This window comes from Oncorhynchus mykiss, chromosome 10 (genome assembly GCF_013265735.2).
Source record: "Oncorhynchus mykiss isolate Arlee chromosome 10, USDA_OmykA_1.1, whole genome shotgun sequence".
NCBI classification, from domain to species: domain Eukaryota; kingdom Metazoa; phylum Chordata; class Actinopteri; order Salmoniformes; family Salmonidae; genus Oncorhynchus; species Oncorhynchus mykiss.
Genome location: NC_048574.1, coordinates 57,805,249 through 57,827,086, shown reverse-complemented (window position 1 = coordinate 57,827,086; position 21,838 = coordinate 57,805,249). Strand labels below are relative to the sequence as shown.

Below are 21,838 nucleotides of genomic sequence, written 5' to 3'. Positions count from 1 at the left end.
AGCGATGTATAAAAAGATGCTTCAAATTAAAACCGAGATGACTGCATTTAAATATAAATACAGTGGGAGAATAATATTCAAATTTATGTCATGTTCAATCAATTGAGTTATATTTTGATACTTGTAGGTTGTAATATATTGAGACAAATTACAGACATGATGTGTAGCCTAACGTGCAATGATTTGCAGCCATAAGTGAAAATATATTTCTCGGAGCAATTTGTCCTAATTTGTCCTGGGATATAAACATAGAGTTGTTTCAGGTAAAATACCAACTCAACAAGCCCAAGAAATGTTGATACAATTGTCTGCTTGGTGTCACTAAAGTACCTTATCACAACCCCCAGGTACTTAGAAACACTTACATCCGTGGACTCAGAGGAGGAGGCTGAAACGCTGGTTACCCACATCTGCCATCAACCTCGGTGCTAGAACACCATTAATAATTTCTGTGCACTTTGAAGAGGGTAGCAGCAGTGGAGTCTGAGAAAGCAACTCTACATGCTTCTCCAATGTGATCACATGCCAGCATGGAACAGTGTTCAGCGATAGCTAATTCCATGGTGGCCTCAGCCTTTTTTGAAGAGTAATGTAATTGTTTCAGAGCCTGTTTTCATATTTTAACCTGCATGTCGTGATCGCGTTTGGTGTGGGGGAACAAAATAAATGTATGCATGATGGTGCATGCGCGCAGCCAGTTTGGGTTCCTAGCTTGGAGCAGCAAGCAAGCTAGCCTCCATCAGGGTGTTCTGCTGTCCCCCCACTAGGTGTCGCTTGTGCCATCATTTGGGTTGTGTCCTTGTTTTTATTAATTGTGACAGTGTACCAACCTGTGTGCTACTGTAACGGATGTGAAACGGCTAGCTTAGTTAGCGTGGGCGCTAAATAGCGTTTCAATCAGTGACGTCACTTGCTCTGAGACCTTGAAGTAGTAGTTCCCCTTGCTCTGCAAGAGCCGCGGCTTTTGTGGAGCGATGGGTAACGATGCTTCGAGGGTGACTGTTGATGTGTGCAGAAGGTCCCTAGTTCACGCCCGGGTATGGGCGAGGGGACGGTCTAAAATTATACTGTTACATTGATGCTGTTGACCCGGATTACTGGTTGCTGCGGAAAAAGGAGGAAGGTCAAAAGGGGGGTGAGTGTAACGGATGTGAAACGGCTAGCTTAGTTAGCGTGGGCGCTAAATAGCGTTTCAATCAGTGACGTCACTTGCTCTGAGACCTTGAAGTAGTAGTTCCCCTTGCTCTGCAAGGGCCGCGGCTTTTGTGGAGCGATGGGTAACGATGCTTCGAGGGTGACTGTTGATGTGTGCAGAAGGTCCCTGGTTCGCGCCCGGGTATGGGCGAGGGGACGGAATAAAAATATACTGTTACACTACCAGTATTGCGGCGCTGAGGATTTGTTGTCCTTGTGACTTGCTTTGGGGTTCGGAGACCGTGCCTACACCGCAAGATCAGGAGACTGTATGCTTTGCTCCAGCTGGCTTGCAGTTCTCCCCTGAGACCGAGGTGTAGCAAGGCGCACCTTGTTTTACGATACTCCTAAGGTTTGAACAAATAACTTAAGATGCCTTTGGGAATCCGGGCCCTGGCTGCTGTGGAAATTGACCCACTACTACAGTTTACTTTGTGTGTGTACTTCATCTGGCTGAGTCTACCTTTAAACCTAACCTATGACCTGACCCATCACCTTATGCATTACTGCCTCAGAAAGGCAAGAAGTGACATCAACAAAAACTATACAACACATAAATGCATGTCTTTCTGTCCCCAACACTAAAACTTAAAATAAATATATGGGGAGCTGTGAATGCGGAGGTAAATACATTTACACAGACAGAGAGGCAGTCTGTCACTCTACACACTGGACTAACTGGACTACAGGCTGATAAGATATTTTGGTTCTTTGGTCCAGTCATTCCAAACACCTCAATAGTTGAGAGTCAGGTCATCAGAGGAGAGAACTTCACAGAATTCAAAGGAAGATTCCCAGACAGACTACAGCTGGACAGAGAAACTGGATCTCACCCTCTACAACTCTGGAGTTTATCAGCTAAACATTTACACACAAAACATCTCAGAAATTCAACCTTACTGTCTATGGTGAGTGTTGGTTTAATATATTTATATATATTTTTCAGTGTTTCATGTGGGGCCCAATGCAGTCATTGATGGCCAAACAGTTATGTTTGATGTGACACAACACAGTGCCTGTAATATTCACCACCCTTTGACTTTTTCACATTTTGTTGTGTTACAAAGTGGGATTGAAATGGATTTAGACTAATATGATTTTGTTTGTGATTGATCTACACAAAATACTCCATAATGTCAAAGTGAAAAGAAAACTATATAATATATATATATATATATATATATATATATAATAAATATAAAATGTTCAAACCCTTTGTTAGGACAAGCCTAAAATAGTTCAGTTGTAATATTGGCCTAACAAATCACATACTCTCTGTGAAATATATGATTTTTGAATGACTTACTCTGTACCTGATTGGCTGAAGGTCCCTCAGTCGAGTAGTGAATTTCAAGCACAGATTCATCCACAATGACTAGGGAGATTTTCCAGTGCCTCGTTAAATCCATCCCATTTTGTAGCACATTAAAATACTTATAGGCAATATAATATAATTAGTATTATTATTATTTAATAGGCTATGTTGTAATGCTAGACAAGTTGTAGTTTTCTTTCAATCACTTTGGCACATTCTTCACATGTTAAGTGTATTTTCAAAACTCTTGGTACAACACCGCAGTCATCCCCCTCTTCAAAGGGGGTGACACCCTGGACCCAAACTGTTACAGACCTATATCCATCCTGCCCTGCCTATCTAAGGTCTTCGAAAGTCAAGTCAACAAACAGGTCACTGACCATCTCGAATCCCACCGTACCTTCTCCGCTGTGCAATCCGGTTTCCGAGCCAGTCACGGGTGCACCTCAGCCACGCTCAAGGTACTAAACGACATCATAACCGCCATCGATAAAAAACAGTACTGTGCAGCCGTCTTCATCGACCTTGCCAAGGCTTTCGACTCTGTCAATCACCATATTCTTATCGGCAGACTCAGTAGCCTCGGTTTTTCTGATGACTGCCTTGCCTGGTTCACCAACTACTTTGCAGACAGAGTTCAGTGTGTCAAATTGGAGGGCATGCTGTCCGGTCCTCTGGCAGTCTCTATGGGGGTGCCACAGGGTTCAATTCTCGGGCCGACTCTTTTCTCTGTATATATCAATGATGTTGCTCTTGCTGCGGGCGATTCCCTGATCCACCTCTACGCAGATGACACCATTCTGTATACTTCCGGCCCTTTCTTGGACACTGTGCTATCTAACCTCCAAACGAGCTTCAATGCCATACAACACTCCTTCCGTGGCCTCCAACTACTCTTAAACGCTAGTAAAACCAAATGCATGCTTTTCAACCGTTCGCTGCCTGCACCCGCACGCCCGACTAGCATCACCACCCTGGATGGTTCTGACCTAGAATATGTGGACATCTATAAGTACCTAGGTGTCTGGCTAGACTGCAAACTCTCCTTCCAGACTCATATCAAACACTCCAATCTAAAATCAAATCTAGAGTCGGCTTTCTATTCCGCAACAAAGCCTCCTTCACTCACTCCGCCAATCTTACCCTAGTAAAACTGACTATCCTACCGATCCACGACTTTGGCGATGTCATCTACAAAATAGCTTCCAAAACTCTACTCAGCAAACTGGATGCAGTTTTTCACAGTGCCATCCGTTTTGTTACTAAAGCACCTTATACCACCCACCACTGCGACCTGTATGCTCTAGTCGGCTGGCCCTCGCTACATATTCGTCGCCAGACCCACTGGCTCCAGGTCATCTACAAGTCCATGCTAGGTAAAGCTCCGCCTTATCGCAGTTCACTGGTCACGATGGCAACACCAACCCGTAGCACGCGCTCCAGCAGGTGTATCTCACTGATCATCCCTAAAGCCAACACCTAATTTGGCCGCCTTTCTTTCCAGTTCTCTGCTGCCTGTGACTGGAACGAATTGAAAAATCGCTGAAGTTGGAGACTTTTATCTCCCTCACCAACTTCAAACATCTGCTATCTGAGCAGCTAACCGATCGCTGCAGCTGTACATAGTCTATCGGTAAATAGCCCACCCAATTGTACCTACCTCATCCCCATACTGTTTATATTTATTTACTTTTCTGCTCTTTTGCACACCAATATCTCTCCAATTGACTCTAATTTGAGTCAATTGGAGGTGTACCTGTGGATATATTTCAAGGCCTACCTTCAAAATCAGCCAAAACCTCAGGAAAAAAATGATAGGCCACAAGTCTGGTTCATCCTTGGGAGCAATTTCCAGACGCCTGAAGGTACCACGTTCATCTGTACAAACAATAGTACACAAGTATAAACACCATGGGACCACGCAGCCGTCATATCGCTCAGGAAGGTGACGCGTTCTGTGTCCTAGAAATGAACGTGCAAAATCAATCCCAGAACAACAGCAAAGGAACTTGTGAAGATGCTGGAAGAAACAGGTACAAAGTATCTATATCCACATAACCTGAAAGGCCGCTCAGCAAGGAAGAAGCCACTGTTCCAAAACCGCCATAAAAAAGCCAGACTACGGTTTGCAACTGCACATGTCGACAAAGATTGTACTTTTTGGAGAAATGTCCTCTGGTCTGATGAAACAAAAACATAACAATGGCCATTATGGCCAAACAGTTATGTTTGGAGGAAAAAGGGGGAGACTTGCAAGCCGAAGAACACCATCCCAACCGTGAAGCACGGGGGTGGAAGCATCACGGTGGTGCTTTGCTGCAGGAGGGACTGGTGCACTTCACAAAATAGATGGCATCATGAGGTAGGAAATTTATGTGGATATTTTGAAGCAACATCTCAAGACATCAGTCAGGAGGTTAAAGCTTGTTTGCAAAATGGGTCTTCCAAATGGACAATGACCCAAGCATACTTTCAAAGTTGTGGCAAAATGGCTTAAGGACAACAGAGTCAAGGTATTGGAGTGGCCATCTCAAAGCCCTGACCTCAATCCTATCAAAAATCTGTGGGCAGAACTGAAAAAGCGTGTGCGAGCAAGGAGGCCTTACAATCCTGACACAGTTACACCAGATCTGTCAGGAGGAATGGGCCAAAATTCACCCAACATATTGTGGGAAGCTTGTGGAAGGCTACCCAACACGTTTGACCGAAGTTAAAAAAATTTAAAGGCAATGCTAAGAAATACTATTTGAGTGTATGTAAACTTCTGACCCACTGGGAATATGATGAAAGAAATTAAAGCTGAAATAAATCATTCTCTCTACTGTTATTTGACATTTCACATTCTTAAAATAAAGTGGTGATCCTAACTGACTTAATACAGGGAAATTTTACTTGGATTAAATGTCAGGAATTGTGAAAAAACTGAGTTTAATATATTTGGCTAAGGTGTATGTTCATTTTCTGACTTCAACTGTACATATGTTTACGTATGCAAACATTAATGTGACCAGTGTTCAAAGACACTGTACACAGGGAAGCAGTCTAAGGTGCAGGGTAGAGTAATGGGTCGTAGCTGGCTAGTAACAGCGACTCAGTTCAGGGTGGAGGCCGGCTAGAGGTGACTATTTAACAGTCTGATGGCCTGGGGATAATAGTTGTTTTTCATTTTCTCGGTCACAGCTTTGATGCACCTGTATTGTCTTCACCTTCTAGGTGGTAGCAGGGTGAACATGCCGTGGCTCGGGTGACTGAGGGCCTTGATATAATCTTCTTGGTCTTCCTATGATACCGGTTGCTGTAGATGTCCTTGGGGATAGGCAGTAAACTGGGATCTGGTGTTTGGAGGGTGTTTAGTTGTAAACCCAATGTAAGTGATTTAATACACAAATTAAGTGCTAAACCCACATATTGGTGTTTTTACTAAGTGTGTTGTAAAAAAACTTTTGTTGTGTTTCATTGTATGTAAAAGGAAGCATCAAACCGCTAACGTCCCACCTCGACAACATCTGGTGAAATTGCAGAGCGCCAAATTCAAATGACAAAAATAGTAATAAACAATCATGAAAATACATGTGTTATACATCGGTTAACAAGTCACATAATAACTTGCATGGACTCACTATGTGTTGCAATAATAGTGTAGTGTTTAACATGATTATCATGATTTTCTGTAATGTTCCTCAGTCTAGCAGTGAATTTCAAATACAAATTCAGCCACAAAGACCATGGAGGTTTTACAATGCCTCAAAGACGACCACCTATTGGTAGATGGCAAAATAAATAATATGATATTGAATATCCCTTTGAGCATTTTGAAGTTATTAATTACACTTTGGATGGTGTATCAATACACCAGTCACTACAAAGAAACAGACGTCTTTTCTAACTCAGTTGCCAGAGAGGAAGGAAACCGCTCACGGTTTTCACGGTTAGGCAAAGGGTGACTTTTAAACAGTTAGTTTAATGGCTGAAAGGAGAAAATTCAGGATGGATTAGCAACATCGTAGTTACCCAATAGACAGTGAAAAGGAAGCCTGTACATAATGAAAACATTCCAAAACATGCATCCTCAAAACAACACTAAATTGTTACTGCAACAAACAAAAAAATTGTGGTAAAGCAATTCACTTTTTGTCCTGAATACAAAGTGTTATTGGATTTGCCCTAAAAACTGTATAAGACACATTACTGAGAACCATATTTTCAAGCATGTTGTTGGCTGCATCAGGTTTTGGGTATGCTCGTAACCGTTAAGTACTGGGGAGTTTTTCAGGATGAATGGAAATGGAATGGAGCTAAGCACAGGCACAATCCTAGAGTAAAACCTGGTTCAGTCTGCTTTCTACCAGACACTACAAGATTAATTCACATTTCAGCAGGACAATAACATAAAACACAAGGCCAAATCTACACTGGAGTTCCTTACCAAGAAGACAGTGAATGTTCCTGAGTTTTTTGAGTTACAGTTTCAACTTAAAATTTGTAAAACCTGAAAATGGGTGTTTAGCAAGATTTTTGATAAGAGTAATGAGCAATTACTGCACAACGCAGGTGTGGAAAGTTCTTAGAGACTTACCCAGAAAGACTCACAGCTGTAATCTCTGACAAAGGTGCTTCAACAAAGTATTGACTCAGGGGTATGAATGCTTATAGTACCAGTCTAAAGTTCAGACACACCTACTCATTCCATGATTTTCCTTTATTTTGACTATTTCCTGCACTGTAGAATAATAGTGAATACAAAAACTATGAAAACACATATCAAATCATGTAGCAACCAAAAAAAGTGTTCAAAAAATCTAAATCTATTTTATATTTGAGATTCTTCAAAGTAGCCACCCTTTGCCTTGATGACAAACTCTTGGCATTCTCTCAATCAGCTTTATGAGAGTCACCTGGAATGCATTTCAATTAACAGGTGTGCCTTGTTAAACATTAATTTGTGGAATTAATTTTCTTCTTAATGCATTTGAGCCAATCAGTTGTGTTGTCACAAGGTAGGGGTGGTATGCAGAAGATAGCCCTATTTGGTAAAAGACCATAAAGTCCATATTATGGCAGGAACAGCTCAAATATGCAAAGAGAAATTACAGTCCATCATTACTTTTAGACATGAGGGTCAATCAATCTGGGAAATTTCAAAATCGTTGATAGTTTCTTCAAGTGCAGTCACAAAAACCATCAAGTGCCATGATGGAACTGGATCTCATGAGGACCTCCACAGGAAAGGACGACCCAGAGTTACCTCTGCTGCAGAGGATACGTTCATTAGAGTTACCAGCCTCAGCTTCTCAGTGTTCAAGTAACAGACATCTCAACATCAACTGTTCAGAGGAGAATGCTTGAATCATGCATGCTTGAATCAGGCCTTAATGGCCGAATTGCTGCAAAGAAACCACTAGTAAAGGACACCTATGAGAAGAAGACTTGCTTGGGCCAAGAAACACGAGCAATGGACATTAGACCAGTGAAAAGCTGTCCTTTGGTCTGATGAGTTGAAATGACATTTTTGATTCCAACCGCCTTGTCTTTGTGAGACGCAGAGTAGATGAACAAATTATCTCTGCATGTGTGGTTCCCACCCTGAAGCATGGAGGAGGAGGTGTGGTGGTGCTTTGCTGGTGATTTATTTAGAATTCAAGGTTAACTTAACTAGCATGGCTACGACAGCATTCTGCAGCGATATGCCATCCTATCTGGTTTGCGCTTAGTGGGACTATCATTTGTTTTTCAACAGGACAATGATCCAACATACCTCTAGGCTGTGTAAGGACTATTTGACCAAGAAGGACAGTGATGGAGTGCTGCATTAGATGACCTGGCCTCCACAATCACCCGACCTCAAGCCAATTGAGATGGTTTGGGATGAGTTGGACTGCAGAGTGAAAGAAATGCAGCCAGCAAGTGCTCAGCACATGTGGGAAATCCTTCAAGACTGTAGTAAAAGCACTCCAGGTGAAGCTGGTTGAGAGAATGCCAAGAGTGTGCAAACCTGTCATCAAGGCAAAGGGTGGCTACTTTAAAGAATATTTTTGGTTACTACATGATTCCATGTGTTATTTCATAGTTTCTACAATGTAGAAACTAGTAAAAATAATGAAAACCCTTGAATGAGTAGGTGTGTGCAAACTTGACTGGTACTATGTGTACATTATATAGGACCAGGGGAAGCAATTAATATCCCCATTACCATGGCCGTAACCAGGGTCTGAGTTTTGGTGATGACAGGAATAAGGGAAATGTCCCCCCCTGCCCCCGCAGGAATTTTTTTGGGAAAGTTAAAGCTCATTTACTGCATTTCTATACAATCAAAAAAAATATTTAAAATGTATTTGGAGAACAGCAAAAACAAGAAATTATCCTAGCCATTATCACCTTGGCTGCGGTAAGTTTATTCACCTGAGTTGATCAACAGACCATAGGTGAAGGCAAGGATGGGCAAAAAGAGAAAAAAATAAAAACAATTGTCAGTGTTCCAAACGGGACATTATTTATCTTTTTACCAAAACACAATACTTAGGCAGGAGCTCACCGGAACTGAGTACCAGCACCTCATATTTTCCTCTGCTAAGAGTTCCTGCACCTCTTCTCTGACTGCATTAACAAGGACAACACACAGGTCTTTCCATCATTGTATGATTTCTTGTGTGCAAATGATCACAAGCTTACGGACAATGTCAAATGTGATATAGCGAAGCATTTGAGTGAGTTGGGTGCGCAACTACGCAGCTACTTTCCCGAAACGAATCCAGTTGTTTGTGTCATCCGTTATCTCTTTCATGCCCTGCCTCCAGCCCACTTACCGATATCTGAACAAGAGAGCCTCATCGAAATTGCAACAAGCAGTTCTGTAAACATTGAATTTAAATCAGAAGCCACTGCCAGATTTCTGGATTGGGCTGCACTCAGAGTATTCTGCCTAGGCAAATCGCGCTGTTAAGACACTGATGCCCTTGCAACCACATACCTATGTGAGAGTGGATTCTCGGCCCTCAGTAGCATGAAAACTAAATACAGGCACAGACTGTGTGGAAAATGATTTACGACAGACTCTCCAATACAACCCAACATTCCAGAATTGTGTGCATTCTTTCAAGCACACCCTTCTCAGTTATTCACAATTTTCAATGAACAAAACGTTTTATATGTAAGATGGCTAAATAAAGAGAAAAAGTATTGATTATTATTATTATTATTATTATTATAAGTTCCCTGGTCCTATAAGAGCTCTTTGTCACTTCCCACGAGCCGGCTTGTGACAAAAACTCACTCATTCTTATGTTTAATAAATGTATAGTGTAGTGTGTGTGTGGCAGACTTACAATGATGGCAAAAAAAACATTTGTGAGTGTGCTGACCCTGGTACGTCGCTGGAGGTTGAATGTTTAAAGGGGTACGGGACTATAAAAGGTTTGTTATTGTGTATGCTATGCTTTTATGATAATTTAAATATGATTTGAGTGCCAACATTTTGGCCCACCTACATTTTATATAAGGTTTTACCTCTGAAAAGGGGGAAATATGAGAAATGATTCACACTGACACGTAGCATCAGCAGCGTATTACATTGTTAGAACTGTAATGTTTGCATTTTGATAGCGTTTTAATGTAAACCTATAGGGAAGATAGGCCATGTGGAAATGTACAGATTGAAACATATCTTAATTTTTTAAAGTTCCTAACTTAGTTCCCACAGAGCCCCGACCCCAAGTTTGGGAACCAATTTACTAACTTCTCTCTGCTTACTTCCTCCCTCCACTTTGTGTCCTCTGCTTCCTCCTGCATGCATTGCAGCCTGCCTCAGTCTCACCACTGAGAGCTACTTCAATGTTTGTCTCAGTATTCTACTCTCTGTAAAGCAAAGTTATTAGAACTTAGTAGGGTATTTCTTTGCTCCTGCTGAGGTAGGCTCTGTTTAATGTTAGCTTCTTACTTCATCCTTCTAGCTGGCTAAGTAATACTAGCCAGAGCCCTTCAAATTACTGCAATACAAGTATCTGGAAGCAGCTAGCCACCTGACTGACTGACTGAAATACAGTGCCTTGCGAAAGTATTCGGCCCCCTTGAACTTTGCGACCTTTTGCCACATTTCAGGCTTCAAACATAAAGATATAAAACTGTATTTTTTTGTGAAGAATCAACAACAAGTGGGACACAATCATGAAGTGGAACGACATTTATTGGATATTTCAAACTTTTTTAACAAATCAAAAACTGAAAAATTGGGCGTGCAAAATTATTCAGCCCCCTTAAGTTAATACTTTGTAGCGCCACCTTTTGCTGTGATTACAGCTGTAAGTCGCTTGGGGTATGTCTCTATCAGTTTTGCACATCGAGAGACTGACATTTTTTCCCATTCCTCCTTGCAAAACAGCTCGAGCTCAGTGAGTTTGGATGGAGAGCATTTGTGAACAGCAGTTTTCAGTTCTTTCCACAGATTCTCGATTGGATTCAGGTCTGGACTTTGACTTGGCCATTCTAACACCTAGATATGTTTATTTTTGAACCATTCCATTGTAGATTTTGCTTTATGTTTTGGATCATTGTCTTGTTGGAAGACAAATCTCCGTCCCAGTCTCAGGTCTTTTGCAGACTCCATCAGGTTTTCTTCCAGAATGGTCCTGTATTTGGCTCCATCCATCTTCCCATCAATTTTAACCATCTTCCCTGTCCCTGCTGAAGAAAAGCAGGCCCAAACCATGATGCTGCCACCACCATGTTTGACAGTGGGGATGGTGTGTTCAGGGTGATGAGCTGTGTTGCTTTTACGCCAAACATAACGTTTTGCATTGTTGCCAAAAAGTTCAATTTTGGTTTCATCTGACCAGAGCATCTTCTTCCACATGTTTGGTGTGTCTCCCACGTGGCTTGTGGCAAACTTTAAACAACACTTTTTATGGATATCTTTAAGAAATGGCTTTCTTCTTGCCACTCTTCCATAAAGGCCAGATTTGTGCAATATACGACTGATTGTTGTCCTATGGACAGAGTCTCCCACCTCAGCTGTAGATCTCTGCAGTTCATCCAGAGTGATCATGGGCCTCTTGGCTGCATCTCTGATCAGTCTTCTCCTTGTATGAGCTGAAAGTTTAGAGGGACGGCCAGGTCTTGGTAGATTTGCAGTGGTCTGATACTCCTTCCATTTCAATATTATCGCTTGCACAGTGCTCCTTGGGATGTTTAAAGCTTGGGAAATCTTTTTGTATCCAAATCCGGCTTTAAACTTCTTCACAACAGTATCTCGGACCTGCCTGGTGTGTTCCTTGTTCTTCATGATGCTCTCTGCACTTTTAACGGACCTCTGAGACTATCACAGTGCAGGTGCATTTATACGGAGACTTGATTACACACAGGTGGATTGTATTTATCATCATTAGTCATTTAGGTCAACATTGGATCATTCAGAGATCCTCACTGAACTTCTGGAGAGAGTTTGCTGCACTGAAAGTAAAGGGGCTGAATAATTTTACACGCCCAATTTTTCAGTTTTTGATTTGTTAAAAAAGTTGAAATATCCAATAAATGTCGTTCCACTTCATGACTGTGTCCCACTTGTTGTTGATTCTTCACAAAAAAATACAGTTTTATATCTTTATGTTTGAAGCCTGAAATGTGGCAAAAGGTCGCAAAGTTCAAGGGGGCCAAATACTTTCGCAAGGCACTGTATCTATGAGTGACTATTAACCAGTTGTACACTCCAGAGGAGGTTTTAGGAAGAGCTATAGGAGGACGGGCTCATTGTAATGGCTGGGATGGAATTAGTGGAACTGAGACAAACACTTTGTTTCCATGTGCTTGGTGTGTTTGGTACCATTCCATTTCATGGCTCCCTCCTCCTATAGCTCCTTCCACTAGCCTCCTCTGGTGCATTCATTCCCCGAGAGTCGGTTTTTGATTATTTTGGGGATGTCTGTGGACACAGCAAGAGTTGCGGGACAGTTTTAAAAATACATTTTAAGAACATGTGCAAAGATTCCTGGGTACATCACAAAGGCTGCTGGGATAAGAGTATAGTATCTTCTTCCATGCCTCTCATCTTTGTTGTGTTGTGTGGGTGAAAAACAAATACAATACATTACATACTTAGTGTACCTCACATAATACAACACAGAAGCATACAAGGTAATGTAAACTGCAAACAGTTGAAGAAACAGCAGATATTCTTCCTGGTGTCCACAAGTTCAAGTATATAATTGTATAAGTTCACAGTGAAATTCTAAACTTTCTCCAATAGAAGGTGCTCTTGACCAATCTAAGCTCAGATTCATCACAATACAAGTATACTAAGCCATTGTCCCAAGAGAGATTTATACAATAGTGTATTGAGTTCAGAGCTGATGGCAATAAAGGATAATGATTTATCTTAGTGATGATAACGGTGATGGTCTGTTTAGTGACAGGGATGGCAGCCTACCAGCTGTAAATGGAGTTGTAATGTTCTCTCTCTACCTCCAGGGGGAGTGAGAGGTTGGTGGTGAGATCTGGGGCCTCATTTATAAAACTGTGCGGACGATTCACGTCAAAAGGTGGCGCACAGACGAAACAGAAAGTGCTTACTCGCAAAAATATTCTGATTTATAAGAGTGCGCACACACACACGTCCCACACCGGTTTCACTTTATAAATCACAATCAAATTGACATTTGGCGCACGTGAGCGAGGGTCTTGTCCCACCCTTTTAACGCCAATATTTGTCTAATTCTTCCATTTGCCAAATCGTACAACAGTGCCGAAGCAGCCATTGTGCGTCATTACGCATTGTAATTGCATGCCTTTTTTTATCCACCCATTAGCGAAGCATCTGAGTGAGTTGAGTGCGGAATTACGCAGCTCCTTTCCCGAAACGGATGACACAAACAACTGGATTCGTTATCTCTTTCATGCCCTGCCTCCAGCCCACTTACCGATATCTGAACAAGAGAGCCTCATCGACCTGAGCGCCCATATTTGTCTAATTCTTCCATTTGCCAAATCTTCCAACAGTGCCGAAGCAGCCATTGTGCATCATTACACATTGTAATTGCATGCCTTTTTAAATCCACCTATTTGATTGTCAAAGCTACTCAATTGCGTAACACCTTCAGATGTGGTAATTACCCTGATTGAAACTGACAATGACAGGGCTATTATCACATTGACAGTTCTGCACAACCTCCATGTGTTAACAATTTATAAAACTCTGCACTCGTATCTTCCAGCCGGAAGCATCGAAAACCGCATCAGTTTAAACGCAATTTGTCCTACTGTTCACCTCATTATTTATGATAATACATTTAATAACATGCAGGTATTGTTTAATAATTACAGATCCAATAAAATTTGATTCCCGATTAAACTGTACAACATATTTGAGGGGTTCTTTTGCAAAAACAGGTATCTCCATTGATATTTATTATCCTAAATCATGTTTTTGTGCACTCCAGGGAACCCTTCATATATAATATGTGAGAGCGATTTATTTTACACAATGGTATCAATTTCAAAGCGTTTCTCGAGTTTCATCCTTCTGCCATCAAAGTCGCAGTTTCTAATTTCTCCAGTTTATGTGCGTATGTATGGGTCAAAGTGTCCGTGGAGGACCGCACATTCTCCGTCAAGTTTGTTTTCTATAAATCCCAAAGTTTGCTTAGAAAGTGGTGTACATCTTCTTTTGTACTTTCGCAACATTTATAAATGAGGCCCCAGGTCTGTTGAGATCTCACCTGTAAGGTCCTAACCATTAGGACATGCTATAGAGGGCATACCTTAACTTGGTATGTAGGCCCATGTTGTGTCTTGACTATTATTAATATCTTAGACTGTTATTTGATCAAATAATTACATGCCACGTTCAATTATTATGCGATTAAATTAATAGTATAACAATTAATTAAGTAGTTTTTTAACGAGTTACCCGACGAAACTCTAAAGATATAAATATCACTTACATCAGTCACAGTCAATTCATTAATTCTTATTTACCTTCAGTCTCATTATGAATGTCGCAAAACTCTTTGAAATCTGCACGAACCCTAGTCTCCATGATGAATCAGCGATTCACAAATTGGCTTAATTATTTATTTTCTGATTAACTAAATAATCACACAGAATGACATAAACACACACACAGGATAGATTATACATTGGTTACTAACATAATGCAATGATAGGTCCATAGTGGACTAACCCGATATGACGGCGTGGTAGACAATGGAAAGGGGTGGGGACAGTTAAAGAGCGGGAGAGACAGAGAGTGGGCTTATTGTACATACATGTGGACCATCGTAAATGTGGATATTTAGCACCCTAACAACCGCTCATTCGGATTTAGAAATGCAATGTACATATTTACAGCATGTCTCTGTGGTCTCTGTTGAAATCGCCGGTCCATCTGTGGAGAGTAGTTCGACGGAAGTCTCTGGTTTGTCCACCAGAGATCAAATTATTTCGTAGTTGTAGCTTATTCAGCGGGCTCTGTTCATTAGAATAGTGGTGAGAGGATATTGTTATTTGTCTCTTGTCTTTGGTCGAGTTTACTAGACTATTTTATATATACAGTTGCAGACTGTGAATGTGTAGTATTTATCTTCTTCACTGTTAAAAGTTTGAGAGTTTCTAACCATTTTGTACCTTTCAGCTAACGCTAGCCGTGTACTGGTCTTGTAGAGTCTAACCATTTGTGACGTCCGGCTTTACCGTCCACCTGCTTGGTCTAATGTACATTTTGTTAGGAGGGGTTTTATGCACCCTGGTAAAAGTTCCATGGTTCCATAATGCCGACATAATGTCTGTGCTCACGTGAGTGTGGTTACTGACTGGGTATAACTTTTTTATGATAAACAATTCTCATTTAGAAGGCTAACGTCACATTTCGTCTTTTCACAAATAGTTTCATATTTAATCCTGTGAGTTCCACAACAGGGATGTTTAACTTCCCTTCCTCCAGAATGGGAGAGAGAGAGTTCCTGCAGGTATTTACGACCATCATAAAATGGCCAACTTCACCCCTCTCTCCCTCTGTGGGAGAGGGCGCTGTAAAATAAATAAATAGTTCATTTCGTCAATCAAGTAATATTTAAATAATGATCTAGTTATGCTGATATAAGAAAGATGGTGCAGAGGTTGAGTAGATACAGACTTTAATTTAAATTAATTTAATTGCAACATAGATGTTTCCTACTATTTTAACTACAGGTTGTTGGTTTATTGTATTGAAACAATGTGTTGTATTTGCATCACTGCAAGCCATTCCGCTCTTATGTTGGAGAGAGAAAGATAGAGGTAAATAGGGTATTAAATAGAGCTCTTTCATGGGAGAAGGAAGGGTTTGTCTGCACAATATCTCTAACATGGTCTCAGGGGAATTTGTTAGACTACTATATAAATATGTTACCAACCATTTAGTATGATACATTACTTTATGTTACATTACATTATGTTTGGAATAGCTTGTGTACATTATCAGGAGGACGGTATCATAGTTCTTACGAATTGGATGATGTAAATTATCATACAGTTTGGAGGATATACGGCACATTCGGGAAGTATTCAGACCCCTTGACTTTTTCCACATTTTGTCATGTTACAGCCTTATTCTAAAACTGATTAAATCGTTTTTTTCCCTCATCAATCTGCACACAATACCCCATAATTACAGGTTCAGGAATTTTTGCTATTGCAAAAAAAAAACAGGTTTAGGAATTTTTGCAAATGGAAAACAGGATTAGAAATTTTTGCAAATGCAAAACAAATTATAGAAGGCCAGCAACCCGGAGTCGCCTCTTCACCGTTGACGTTGAGACTGGTGTTTTGAGGGTACTATTTAATGAAGCTGCCAGTTGAGGACTTGTGAGGTGTCTGTTTCTCAAACTATACACTCTAATGTACTTGTCCTCTTGCTCAGTTGTGCACCGGAGCCTCCCACTCCTCTTTCTATTCTGGTTAGCGCCAGTTTATGCTGCTCTGTGAAGGGAGTAGTGCACAGCGTTGTACGGGATCTTCATTTTCTTGGCAATTTCTCGCATGGAATAGCCTTCATTTCTCAGAACAAGAATAGACTGACAAGTTTCAGAAGAAAGTTATTTGTTTCTAGCCATTTTGAGCCTGTAATCGAACCCACAAATTCTGATGCTCCAGATACTCAACTAGTCTAAAGAAGGCCAGTTTTAATGCTTCTTTAATCAGGAACAACAGTTTTCAGGTGTGCTAACATAAATGCAAAAGGGTTTTCTAATGATCAATTAGCCTTTTAAAATTATAAACTTGGATTAGCTAACAACGTGCCATTGGAACACAGGAGTGATGGTTGCTGATAATGGGCCTCTGTACGCCAATGTAGATATTCCAGCTACAATAGACATTTAAAACATTAACAATGTCTACACTGTATTTCTGATCAATTTGATGCTATTTTAAAGGACAAAAAAAATTATTTTCTTTCAAAAACAAGGACATTTCTAAGTGACTCCAAACTTTTGAACGGTAGTGTATATATATCATTAATATATATATAATATATCATTTAGTTAATGAAGCCGCATACAAACATGGTCTCTTTTTTGTTTTCTTGAGTAAGGTTGCTCCAAAATGCAGGTGTTTCAGCCTAGCTCAGTGCTTTCTGTGGTGGTGGGGAAAGCCAGCAAAAAATAGGAGCATTAGCTCAGTGTTCTGTCACTCATGGGGACACTACGCCACCACCAGGTCTAAGTGTCATGTATTGTCATGTTGTGTCTTTCTGTCCTTTCCTTTCACCCTGTCTCCCTCTGCTGGTTGTACTAGGTTACCGTTTCTGTCCCTCTTTTCCCCAGCTGTTCCTTGTCTTCTCTGACTACCTCATTCACCCCTTTTCCCACCTGTTCCCTTTTTCCCTCTGATTAGGTCCCTATATCTCTCTCTGTTTCTGCTCCTGTCTTTGTCGGATTCTTGTTTGTGTGTCTCATGCCTGAACCAGACTATCATCGTGTTTGCTGCAACCTTGTCCTGTCCTGTCGGAATCTACCTGTCCATCTGAGCCCACGTGTGTTCATCATTAAAGAAACTCTGTTTGTTAATTCGCTTTTGGGTCCTCATTCACGCACCTGACAGAAGAATCCGACCAAGAATGGACCCAGCGACTTCGGATCCTCTCCACTCAGCCGTCGAGATCCAGGGAGCGATGCTAGGCAGACACGAGCAGGAATTGTCTGCTGCTCGACATGCCGTTGAGACCCTGGCCACCCAAGTCTCCAACCTCACAGAACAGGTTCACCATCTCCGCCTCGATCCACCGGCCACTTCCAGGGCTTTCGAATCTCCGGAGCCCAGAATCAATAACCCGCCGTGTTACTCTGGGGAGCCCACTGAATGCCGCTCGTTCCTCACCCAGTGTGATATTGTGTTTTCTCTCCAGCCCAACACTTACGCCAGGAGCACTGCTCGTGTCGCCTACGTCATATCTCTCCTTACTGGACGGGCTCGTGAGTGGGGCACGGCAATCTGGGAGGCAAGGGCTGAGTGTACTAACCAGTATCAGGACTTTAAGGAGGAGATGATACGGGTTTTTGATCGATCTGTTTTTGGGGAGGAGGCTTCCAGGGCCCTGTCTTCCCTATGTCAAGGCAATCGATCCATAACAGACTACTCTATTGAGTTTCGCACTCTTGCTGCCTCCAGTGGCTGGAACGAGCCGGCCTTGCTCGCTCGTCTTCTGGAGGGTCTCCGCGCAGAGGTAAAGGATGAGATTCTCTCCCGGGAGGTTCCTTCCAGCGTGGATTCCTTGATTGAACTCGCTATTCGCACTGAGCGACGGGTTGATCTTCGTCACCGAGCTCGTGGAAAGGAGCTCGCGCTCTCCGTTGCCCCCCTCTCCGCATCACTACCATCTTCCTCTGCCGGCTCGGGAGCTGAGCCTATGCAGCTGGGAGGTATCCGCATCTCGACTAAGGAGAGGGAACGGAGAATCACCAACCGCCTCTGTCTCTATTGCGGTTCTGCTGGTCATTTTGTCACTTCATGTCCAGTAAAAGCCAGAGCTCATCAGTAAGCGGAGGGCTACTGGTGAGCGCTACTACTCCTGTCTCTCCTTCAAGATCCTGCACTACCTTGTCGGTCCATCTACGCTGGACCGGTTCGTCAGCTTCCTGCAGTGCCTTAATAGACTCTGGGGCGGAGGGCTGTTTTATGGACGAGACCTGGGCTCGGGACATGACATTCCTCTCAGACAGTTAAGGGAGTCCACGGCCTTGTTCGCCCTGGATGGTAGTCCTCTCCCCAGGATTCAGCGTGAGACGCTACCTTTAACCCTCACTGTTTCTGGTAATCATAGCGAAACCATTTCTTTTTTAATTTTTCGTTCACCTTTTACACCTGTTGTTTTGGGCCATCCCTGGCTAGTTTGTCATAATCCTTCCATTAATTGGTCTAGCACGGTGTTCAGTCGGTCCAGGGCCACCTCTCTTCCTCCACACCGGTCGTATGATTGTAGTATTGATCTCCTTCCGGGAACCACTCCCCCCCGGGGTAGACTATACTCTCTGTCGGCTCCCGAACGTAAGGCTCTCGAGGATTATTTGTCTGTAGCTCTTGACGCCGGTACCATAGTCCCCTCCTCCTCTCCCGCCGGAGCGGGGTTTTTTTTTTGTCAAGAAGAAGGACGGGTCTCTGCGCCCCTGCATAGATTATCGAGGGCTGAATGACATAACAGTGAAGAATCGTTATCCGCTTCCTCTTATGTCTTCAGCCTTCGAGATCCTGCAGGGAGCCAGGTTTTTCACTAAGTTGGACCTTCGTAACGTTTACCATCTCGTGCGCATCAGGGAGGGGGACGAGTGGAAGACGGCGTTTAACACTCCGTTAGGGCACTTTGAATACCGGGTTCTTCCTTTCGGCCTCGCTAACGCTCCAGCTGTCTTTCAGGCATTAGTCAATGATGTCCTGAGAGACATGCTGAACATCTTTGTTTTCGTTTACCTTGACGATATCCTGATTTTTTCACCGTCACTCCAGATTCATGTTCAGCACGTTCGACGTGTCCTCCAGCGCCTTTTAGAGAATTGTCTTTTTGTGAAGGCTGAGAAGTGCACTTTTCATGCCTCCTCCGTCACATTTCTCGGTTCTGTTATTTCCGCTGAAGGCATTAAGATGGATCCCGCTAAGGTCCAAGCTGTCATTGATTGGCCCGCCCCTAAGTCACGCGTCGAGCTGCAGCGCTTTCTCGGCTTCGCGAACTTCTATCGTCGTTTCATCCGTAATTTCGGTCAGGTGGCAGCTCCTCTCACAGCCCTTACTTCTGTCAAGACGTGCTTTAAGTGGTCCGTTTCCGCCCAGGGAGCTTTTGATCTCCTCAAGAATCGTTTTACATCCGCTCCTATCCTTGTTACACCTGACGTCTCTAGACAGTTCGTTGTCGAGGTTGACGCGTCAGAGGTGGGCGTGGGAGCCATTCTTTCTCAGCGCTCCCTCTCTGACGACAAGGTCCACCCATGCGCGTATTTTTCTCATCGCCTGTCGCAGTCGGAACGTAACTATGATGTGGGAAACCGCGAACTGCTCGCCATCCGGTTAGCCCTAGGCGAATGGCGACAGTGGTTGGAGGGGGCGACCGTTCCTTTTGTCGTTTGGACTGACCATAGGAACCTTGAGTACATCCGTTCTGCCAAACGACTTAATGCGCGTCAGGCGCGTTGGGCGCTGTTTTTCGCTCGTTTCGAGTTCGTGATTTCTTATCGTCCGGGCTCTAAGAACACCAAGCCTGATGCTTTATCTCGTCTCTTCAGTTCTTCAGTAGCCTCCACTGACCCCGAGGGGATTCTCCCTGAGGGGCGTGTTGTCGGGTTGACTGTCTGGGGAATTGAGAGGCAGGTAAAGCAAGCGCTCACTCACACTCCGTCGCCGCGCGCTTGTCCTAGGAACCTTCTTTTCGTTCCCGTTCCTACTCGTCTGGCCGTTCTTCAGTGGGCTCACTCTGCCAAGTTAGCCGGCCACCCTGGCGTTCGGGGTACGCTTGCTTCCATTCGCCAGCGTTTTTGGTGGCCCACCCGGGAGCATGACACGCGTCGTTTCGTGGCTGCTTGTTCGGTCTGCGCGCAGACTAAGTCCGGTAACTCCCCTCCTGCCGGCCGTCTCAGGCCGCTTCCCATTCCCTCTCGACCGTGGTCTCACATCGCCTTAGATTTTGTCACCGGACTGCCTTCGTCAGCGGGGAAGACTGTTATTCTTACGGTTGTCGATAGGTTCTCTAAGGCGGCTCATTTCATTCCCCTTGCTAAGCTTCCTTCTGCTAAAGAGACGGCACAAATCATCATCGAGAATGTTTTCAGAATTCATGGCCTTCCGTCAGACGTCGTTTCGGACAGAGGTCCGCAATTCACGTCTCAATTTTGGAGGGAGTTTTGCCGTTTGATTGGGGCTTCCGTCAGTCTCTCTTCCGGCTTTCACCCCCAGTCTAACGGTCAAGCAGAACGGGCCAATCAGACTATTGGTCGCATCTTACGCAGTCTTTCTTTTCGCAACCCTGCGTCTTGGTCAGAACAGCTCCCCTGGGCAGAATACGCCCACAACTCGCTTCCTTCGTCTGCGACCGGGCTATCTCCTTTTCAGAGTAGCCTCGGGTACCAGCCTCCGCTGTTCTCATCTCAGTTCGCCGAGTCCAGCGTCCCCTCCGCTCAGGCTTTTGTCCAACGTTGCGAGCGCACCTGGAAGAGGGTCAGGTCTGCACTTTGCCGTTATAGGACGCAGACTGTGAGGGCTGCTAATAAGCGTAGAACTAAGAGCCCTAGATATTGTCGCGGTCAGAGAGTTTGGCTCTCCACTCAGAACCTTCCCCTTAAGACGGCTTCTCGCAAGTTGACCCCGCGGTTCATTGGTCCGTTCCGTATTTCTCGGGTCATTAATCCTGTCGCAGTTCGACTTCTTCTTCCGCGATACCTTCGTCGCGTCCACCCGGTCTTCCATGTCTCCTGTATCAAGCCCGTTCTTCGCGCCCCCGCTCGTCTTCCCCCCCCCCCCCCCATCCTTGTCGAGGGCGCACCCATCTACAGGGTCCGTAGGATTTTGGACATGCGTCCTCGGGGCCGTGGTCACCAGTACCTCATAGATTGGGAGGGGTACGGTCCTGAGGAGAGGAGTTGGGTTCCCTCTCGGGACGTGCTGGACCGTGCGCTGATCGAGGATTTCCTCCGTTGCCGCCAGGTTTCCTCCTCGAGTGCGCCAGGAGGCGCTCGGTGAGTGGGGGGGTACTGTCATTTATTGTCATGTTGTGTCTTTCTGTCCTTTCCTTTCACCCTGTCTCCCTCTGCTGGTCGTACTAGGTTACCGTTTCTGTCCCTCTTTTCCCCAGCTGTTCCTTGTCTTCTCTGACTACCTCATTCACCC

At 43.6% G+C, this 21,838-nt stretch overlaps 1 protein-coding gene across 1 annotated transcript in view; it reads right to left on the bottom strand.

The window, feature by feature from the left end:
• LOC110534352 (SLAM family member 9) overlaps positions 1 to 21,838 on the bottom strand; it is an 83,476-nt gene that overhangs the window by 43,375 nt on the left and 18,263 nt on the right. The gene's annotated exons all lie outside the window — the stretch shown is intronic.